Here is a 7,308-nt window from a genome sequence, read left to right as displayed (position 1 = left end):
CTATGGGACTTAACATCTATGGTCATCAGTCCCCTAGAACTTAGAACTACTTAAACCTAACTAACCTAAGGACATCACACAACACCCAGCCATAACGAGGCAGAGAAAATCCCTGACCCCGCCGGGAACTGAACCCGGGAACCCGGGCGTGGGAAGCGAGAACGCTACCGCACGACCACGAGATGCGGGCCGGTTTTTAGTCTGAGGTGCTGAAGAGCAAAAGAAAAATGTTGAAAAATCGAAGCAAGTAGAAATACCGGTATTTAAAATTAAGAAAAACACTCTCTGATTACAATTTATTACTGTGAAGAGGGAAAAGCTGGGCGCAGCAGCATTAAATGCGTTTAATGTAATGAAATATGGATTATATAATATGTATCTACGAAGTGAAAGATTGAAATAGATGTACTGCCGACGCAGCCGTCGCCTAAATGAACAACCTTATTAAAACTCAGTGGGTACCGGTAGCACACCTGCTACCTTTGGACTTCTGAACTTTGTAACGCTACACTTTCTCTAACTGTGACTTAACTCTCGCTATCGACAGTCGTTCCGCAAGAGGTAGCCCTATTCTGCTTCAGATTGAGAAGTGATAAGCCTAGTTTCCACATCCACTATCTTTAGCGTAAACGCTGCACCTGCAACTGTGCATCAGCTGGTAATTATCGATGTCCAGCGGTGGTTGCAGTATCGATAAGTCGATGCGTACTTTGACCCGTGACGCAATGGTGGGGGCAGGCGGCGTCGCGTGTATACAAGCGACGAGCTCAGCTGTCTGCCATTCGCCGGCAGGTGTAGCAGAGGCGAAGTGCAACGCACGAGGATCTCCGCAAGACGTTTCAGCTCATTCTCAGGTAGGTTACCATTAATGTCGCTTGTTACTTCTAATTAGACCTGTAATTTACGCCACCCCTCGAACCGCAATTGTGCAACGTACCAATGAGAACATTTAAAACAGTGGACGACTACCTAGGCAGTATGGGGACATCTCTTCCAAAACAGAGACTGACTGGAGATCGGCGCCCTAGGGTAGTTATAAATATTTGATAGTCAACAACCAGCAATAGAAGGTTTCACTGGATACCAATCCACTTAAACAAGCTTTTCGCGCAATGATTATGTAACTTAAGCCACAATTCAGGGACTTGTTAATAAAACAACGTCAAGAAGCCTGAATAAATTTGTATCTGTAGAGATTGTACATATATTTTAGCTGAACTATCTACTAGCACTTCTTCATAGTCATTATCATAATATTACTTTTCAGTTACTTCGGTTTTTTTCCGCCAACAATCCGACGTGATAACAGTGTATAGAGCTCTGTTTATTAAATGTAACTACGGTACTAGACTTCGCGTGATGCCTATGAACTTTGTGCCATGTATTGTGAAATTTTGCCATCTACATCTGCATTTATACTCCGCAAGCCACCCAACGGTGTGTGGGCGAGGGCACTTTACGTGCCACTGTCATTACCTCTCTTTCCTGTTCCAGTCGCGTATGGTTCGCGGAAAGAACGACGGCCAGAAAGCCTCCGTGCGCGCTCGAATCTCTCTAATTTTACATTCGTGATCTCCTCGGGAGGTATAAGTAGGGGGAAGCAATATATTCGATACCTCATCCAGGAACGCACGCTCTCGAAACCTGGACAGCAAGCTACAACGCGATGCCGAGCGCCTCTCTTGCAGAGTCTGCCACTTCAGTTTGCTAAACATCTCCGTAACGCTATCACGCTTACCAAATAACCCTGTGACGAAACGCGCCGCTTTCTTAGGCAGTGCGCGAAGAAAGAAGAGGTGTACCGTAGAAGGCCTAACAAGTTTAGTAGTCGACAGACATATTGACTTTATTCAGAGCGAACAATGAGCGTTTTCCAAAACGGGTCTAAATCTGGAGGTGAAGTGGAAAACGAACGATAATTTAGCGTACCTTAGATGTCGAAGTTACTACAGACGGAGCACTATCTCACTTGAACAAAGGTGTTAGTGGGGACAGACTGTGGCTGTGTTCGAAGGGCATCTTCTGAAAGCTCTCGTAAATATATATGATATGAACTGCAAAAAGGTAATTTAGTGAACTGTCGATTGCAAAGCTAGAAATGGAGCATTTGCTTAGCTGCTCTTGAGTGCCGAAGGGGATTCACCGCCCCAATTTGGAAACCACTGCTCTGGAGTTATGACGGTATAACAGTCCAGTCGGTCATAGCTCGTAGGATTCCATCTGCTACTGTTTCCAGATGTGAGCAAGTCTTTCATCTGAATGGATGTGTTTTCCGACATGCGTAGGCATCATCATCTTTTTTCTTTATTTTCATTAAACGAAAGTCATGGTTATCTGACAATTAACTAACATGTCGATAGAGGAAAAACGAACTATTTTGGAAGTCAGCTTACATTTAAGGCTGACTCTGTTATCTGTACGTTAGTTAGAGATTATTTCCTAGACTTGTGCCATTATTGTATGTAAATACCTGAAGTCACATGGCATTGTTAATTAGGAATGTTGTCTTGTTCGCCCACTCTAGCACATTCCTCTGTGAAGAGTTACCGTTTTAGTGTGTGTGGCTGTGATATGTGCAAGTAAAACGTAGTGTTATGTCGTTCACAAGAGAAAAAGGATAGAGTGAACTCTGTTGCTAGAACACAGCCTTCTCCTCTCTAATAGCACCGAGATGAACATTCTCATCCGAAGGTCGAATCACTTTCAACAATGTTTATGACCGCAACCCATGAGATATTGTAGAGTGGACAGCAACTCAATTAATCAGATTAGAGCATAGTGTAGAGTAATAAGAGCATTTAGGTCATAACTGCTTTCTGCACTTGCTGGTCAAATTGTACCGATTATCTTTCTTTCGTCTTCAATATTCGTCTTGTGTCCCTTCTGGTCGAGTGATAATGCCTGCCAGTGCTATGGATATGATCTTTTATTTTCTGCAACAAGAAACATATCCTCGTAAATGAACAAGGTATAACTTACCAATTCTAAAACAGAATTTATGGCGGGATTCTTCATTTGCGTATCACTATGTTATTTGTGTGATTTTCCAAATATGTTCTCATATCGCAGTGCCACTACCAATACATAATCTCTTATTTTAAATTTAAATGATGACGGATATAAGGTCCTCTTAGAAATGCATGACATGACAGCTATTTCTCAATACTTTTCACTTTTCAGAAAATAAGTTATTACTCTTGCATGAGCTCACAAATATGCAAAAGCATGAGGAGATGTTGATGCTATAAACCAGTGGCTGTGGCAAACAAAAGATTCTCGTACCAGATGTAACCAGAAACCTATGTGAAGCCTTGCCATAGAGCTGCTCAGCTTACTTCTGCCCAATAAAGGAGACGGAACCAAGTGTCCGCAGTCGTGGTGTTATTGGACGCAAGAAGGAAATGGAATGAAGCTTATAGGGCAACATCGACAAAAATATTTATCACTTTACTTTGGACCCTGGCCGCCAGAGCTACTTGTGCTTATACGGATATAGTATCTGCTCTTTCGGACATAAGAGACATCATTAATGACCTGCAGCCGTCTAGAACGAAATTAGAATTATATATTAATACCTTCAGCTGCTACAGGGCGTTGATATATATCAACGGGGACAGGAGAAAATGTGTGCCTCGACTGGGACTTGAACCCAGGATCTCCTGCTTACATGGCAGACGCTCTATCCATCTTTTTTTTTTAAAGAATCTCATTTTGTTCGCTTTCGTTCGTTGCATCTGCTCGGGGCGGACGGCGTAAGACATCCGTTTAAGTTCGTTGTTGATCGACCAACTCAGTTTTTTATTATAGAGGGCAGCTAACCCTCTGACCGAACACGCTGAGCTACCGTGCCGGCATTCATCTGAGCCACCGAGGGCACAGAGAATAGTGCGACTGCAAGGACTATCTCGCGCACGCCTCCCGCGAGACCCACAATATCACCTTGTATGTCCACACACTACATTCGTAGTGTCCCACCCCAACATACTCATTACTCGTGGAAGACATTCTTACCAAGTCCCGCAAGAGTTCGGACATGTCCGATAGAACAGACACCATATCCGTGTAAGTAGATAGTTGTGGCAACACCGACCATGACCTTCTTCTTCTGTGCGGATGCACACATATTCACCGAACTCTTACGGGACTTGGTAAGAATGTCTTCCACGAGTAATGAGTGTGTTGGGGTGGGACACTACGAATGTAGTGTGTGGACATAACAAGGTGAGAATGTGGGTCTCACGGGAGGCGTGTGTGAGATAGTCCCTGCAGTCGCGCTATCCTCTGTACCCTCGGTGGCTCAGCTGGACAGAGCGTGTGTCATGTATGCAGGAGATCCCGGGTTCGAGTCCTGGTCGGGGCACACATTTTCACCTGTCCCCGTTGATGTAGCAGCTGAAGCTATTAATATATAATTCTAAATCCAAAGCTGCTTGGATGCGGAAGGAGTCAGCTGATATTTTACAAAATACAGTTTGGAACGTTTGTAAACAACATAATTAATAAAATACAAATAAAGAGTTTTCAGAGAGTATATGAATAAATAACGCGTTACACGTAAAAGTTCGAAACTACTGCGAGGAACTCCTGTGACGAATACTTGAAACATTATGGGCTTTGGTTGGTGTCACAAGGAAACTTTTCAATTTGGATTTGTCATTCAGATTTTTCAGTTCTTCTGGAAGCCTGTTGAAAATGAAACTTGCTTAACTATGCACAGCTTTCTGTGCAGTGCTTAAGGAACTCTTATCCAAGTGCAGATCGTCTTTCTGTGTAAATGTTCACTGTATGGATGTTACAGTTTCTTCTGAATGAGGCAATACTGCCAACAAACAATTCCTTGGTGGTATCTACACTGCCGGAAAAAATTAGAACGCCCTTTTAGATGTTTCCAGTTCAGTCAAGGTTTATTGTTGCAACAGTGCATATGGAGTTCATCAAATGAGTGCATTACAGACCAATAGCACGATCGGTCCTGAGGTAACAGGTACTGACTCATGCTGGAACACTCATGTTACTACGTCGTGTAGCCTACACGGACGGCAATGCAGGTGCAAATTCTGGCATTCAGTCAATTGTGCATATGACGAATACTGTCCTGGGATACGTTATGCCACGCCTGCTCGACCAGTTCATGTAATCTGCAAGAGTTGTTGATTGAGGAGTTGCACGAGTCACTTTTCGTCCCATCATAATCCCACACATCCCCGAATGGAGAAAAGCCTGGAGACCGTGCTGGCCAGGGACACTGCTGCACGTCTAGCAGAGTGCGTTGAATTTCACGGGCAGTGTGTGGGCGAGCATTATCATGCTGGAACAACACATCACCTTCCTGTGGAAGAATAGCAGAAGAACAGATCTAACGACATTCTGCACGTACCGAGTGTTGGTTAGTGTCGGCTCCAGAAACACCAAAGGTGGACGAGAGTTGTAGCTTATGGCACCACAGACGATAAGGCCTGGGATGGGGCCAGTGTGTCTTGGACGAATGCAGTCTAGGAGTCAGCGCTCACCAGGACTACGTCATACGCACAAACGACCACCACTTGTGTGCAGGCAGAGTCTGCTTTCATAGATGAAGACGACGGCGTGCCACTCCATCTTCCAAGTGTATGTAATGTGAGGAGGACCATGCGAGAGGCGTTCAATGAATTCGAAAGTAAAGTTCTATGTACTGACTTGGCAGAAAGTACTAAGAAATTTTGGTCTTATGTCAAAGCGGTAGGTGGATCAGAACAAAATGTCCAGACACTCTGTGACCAAAATGGTACTGAAACAGAGGATGACAGACTAAAGGCCGAAATACTAAATGTCTTTTTCCAAAGCTGTTTCACAGAGGAAGATTGCTCTGTCGTTCCTTCTCTAGATTGTCGCACAGATGACAAAATGGTAGATATCGAAATAGACGACAGAGGGATAGAGAAACAATTAAAATCGCTCATAAGAGGAAAGGCCGCTGGACCTGATGGGATACCACTTCGATTTTACACAGAGTACGCGAAGGAACTTGCCCCCCTTCTTGCAGCGGTGTACCGTAGGTCTCTAGAAGAGCGTAGCGTCCCAAAGGATTGGAAAAGGACTCAGGTCATCCCCGTTTTCAAGAAGGGACGTCGAACAGATGTGCAGAACTATAGACCTATATCTCTAACGTCGATCAGTTGTAGAATTTTGGAACACGTACTATGTTCGAGCATAATGACTTTTCTGGAGACTAGAAATCTACTCTGTAGGAATCAGCATGGGTTACGAAAAAGACGGTCGTGTGAAACCCGGCTCGCGCTATTCGTCCACGAGACTCAGAGGGCCATAAACACGGGTTCACAGGTAGATGCCGTGTTTCTTGACTTCCGCAAGGCGTTCGATACAGTTCCCCACAGTCGTTTAATGAACAAAGTAAGAGCATATGGACTATCAGACCAATTGTGTGATTGGATTGAAGAGCTCCTAGATAACAGAACACAGCATGTAATTCTCAATGGAGAAAAGTCTTCCGAAGTAAGAGTGATTTCAGGTGTGCCGCAGGGGAGTGTCATAGGACCGTTGCTATTCACAATATACATAAATGACCTTGTGGATGACATCGGAAGTTCACTGAGGCTTTTTGCGGATGATGCTGTGGTGTATCGAGAGGTTGTAACAATGGAAAATTGTACTGAAATGCAGGAGGATCTGCAGCGAATTGACGCATGGTGCAGGGAATGGCAATTGAATCTCAATGTAGACAAGTGTAATGTGCTGCGAATACATAGAAAGAAAGATCCCTTATCATTTAGCTACAAAATAGCAGGTCAGCAACTGGAAGCAGCTAATTCCATAAATTATCTGGGAGTACGCATTAGGAGTGATTTCAAATGGAATGATCATATAAAGTTGATCGTTGATAAAGCAGATGCCAGACTGGGATTCATTGGAAGAATCCTAAGGAAATGCAATCCGAAAACAAAGGAAGTAGGTTACAGGACGCTTGTTCGCCCACTGCTTGAATACTGCTCAGTAGTGTGGGATCCGTACCAGATAGGGTTGATAGAAGAGATAGAGAAGATCCAACGGAGAGCAGCGCGCTTCGTTACAGGATCAATTAGTAATCGCGAAAGCGTAACGGAGATGATAGATAAACTCCAGCGGAAGACTCTGCAGGAGAGACGCTCAGTAGCTCGGTACGGGCTTTTGATAAAGTTCCGAGAACATACCTTCACCGAAGAGTCAAGCAGTATATTGCGCCCTCCTACGTATATCTCGCGAAGAGACCATGAGGATAAAATCAGAGAGATTAGAACCCACACTTCTAGAAGCAAACCGACAAATCCTTCT

The 7,308-nt window shown here is 44.1% G+C and overlaps 1 protein-coding gene across 1 annotated transcript in view; it reads left to right on the top strand.

The window, feature by feature from the left end:
* The first annotated feature begins 782 nt into the window (after positions 1-782).
* Positions 783-7,308, top strand: part of LOC126254994 (carnitine O-palmitoyltransferase 1, liver isoform-like) — a 222,565-nt gene continuing 216,039 nt past the window's right edge. Inside the window, exon 1 of the mRNA XM_049955356.1 lies at positions 783-854. The gene's annotated coding sequence lies outside the window, so the exon portion shown is untranslated. The remainder of the gene's footprint in view (positions 855-7,308) is intronic.

Source organism: Schistocerca nitens, chromosome 1, assembly GCF_023898315.1.
Source record: "Schistocerca nitens isolate TAMUIC-IGC-003100 chromosome 1, iqSchNite1.1, whole genome shotgun sequence".
NCBI lineage: Eukaryota > Metazoa > Arthropoda > Insecta > Orthoptera > Acrididae > Schistocerca > Schistocerca nitens.
Note: the sequence above shows the minus strand (reverse complement) of the source record. Positions and strands in the feature narration are given on the sequence as shown.